Source organism: Stegastes partitus, unplaced genomic scaffold (genome assembly GCF_000690725.1).
Source record: "Stegastes partitus isolate 25-593 unplaced genomic scaffold, Stegastes_partitus-1.0.2 Scaffold331, whole genome shotgun sequence".
Lineage (NCBI taxonomy): Eukaryota > Metazoa > Chordata > Actinopteri > Pomacentridae > Stegastes > Stegastes partitus.
The window spans coordinates 71,894-73,640 of record NW_007578062.1 but is presented as its reverse complement, the minus strand read 5'-3'; positions in this window follow the sequence as shown (position 1 = coordinate 73,640).

The window sequence follows — 1,747 nt, the reverse complement described above, 5'->3', positions numbered from 1 at the left end:
TACTCGTGTCTTGTTGAAGACTGTGGCTTCAGTTAGCAGCTGACCAACTCAGTACTTGTGTGCTCTTTTGTTTGATGTGTGTTTTGGAGGTACCTGAAGAGTTCATTTGCAAAAACAGAAAACTCCATCTTCACCAACCTTCAGAAAACCCACTTTTCCATCGTCTACCTGAGACAACATCAAACAAACTTAAGTTATCTCTATTTTTGTCAAATCCACTCAGCTTCAGTTTGACTGATATTATCTCAAGCAAACAACAGCAAAAAAGTTTTCTGAAAATCTATAAAAATGGAGTTTTTTTGCAAACGAACTCTTCACTTGTTTTAGTTTATTTGTTAGTTGTGGGTGTTGCTGTTGTATTTAAGTTTGGTTTTAATTTGGTTCATTGATTTTAGCAACATCCGCTCGTTTTCTTTGTATCATCAGTTGTTTTGTGTTCATTTACGTGACTGAGCAATAAATTGCTTTACCTCCACCAACAACTGTTTTTTTCTCCCCGTCCAGCTGACAGAGAGGCTCGATCACAACATCTTTATTATAATCAATGCAACAAATATGTCACCAACCATGAAACACATGAACCATTCCAGCCTGACTGTGCAAAATGCATCTACTCTGAAGACGTGCTTGACATTTAACTACAGAACGGGCACACAGTGAACCTGCTGAGGGCCAGAAACAGCAAAATAAAAAGCAGTGTGTGGTCACTGGACAGGATTCCTTTGTCTCTAGTGTAACGTGCTGTTATCTCTGCACGGCGGGGAGTCTGTCCCGTGTCGCTCCATAAGCTGATGTTTACTTTAGATAGGCTGTTCTCAAAGAGGGACGTGAGCTTAGATTTTTGTTTATAGAGGACGCCGGTGACTTTTGGCTTCCTATTATCTGCAGGACATCCTGGGTTGTAGGTGAAGTTTTTAAAGCATGACAGATAATAACAATGAGCGAGGCATTCAAAGACAATCACAGATTAATGGGATGTTGTTTTGCTGGTTTTTGTAACCTGTGCTGACACTGGATGGAGTCTGTGGTTGTGCAAGACCAGAGGAGACTGAAGGATGAGTAACAAACTGGGCCATTCAGTGACAGCGTGCACCTGTGCCTCCATTAGTTCATCTAGTCATTTGCCCCTTACGTCACCGAGAGCGCCCAGATCTCCCAGAGTGTGAATAGCTGACTAAGAATGAGGAATGAAAACAGGATGCTTTTTTTGCATTCCTTCCCAAATTCCTTCGGCGCAGGAGAGAGCCGGTGGAGGAAGAGAAACAAAGCGAAAACAGGAGCATGCATGGTGTTTGCGCAGGAAACTGATAGGGGCTGGATGGGGGATTGAGATTACAACCTTAATCACTTGGTTGTCATAACAGTAGATGCATTGCTTTGCTTTGTTTAGTCCTTATTTAATGTTGTTGCCCTGATTTTTTTCCCTATTTTTTATCTTTTTTGTCCAACATGCTGGCTGATGGTAAATTGTGATTGTGTGATAGTGAAAGTCTCCCTGGTCTTGCCGTTTCTGCGCAAACACATTTAGAATTGGGGAACTGTGACTCATATTTGATTCCTTCCTGTGCATTTAGCAACTGAAAGAAAGTTAGCAGAACATGGAGCTAAGTTTGATCAGTGTCTAAAACTGCAAGATTGTTCCCAGCATTATTAATGTTCCACCTGAACTCACACTTGACCCCTAATTACAATTCACTGTTGCATTCAAGAGGACCAAGGCCGATTACAAAAATGCACAATTTTCCTA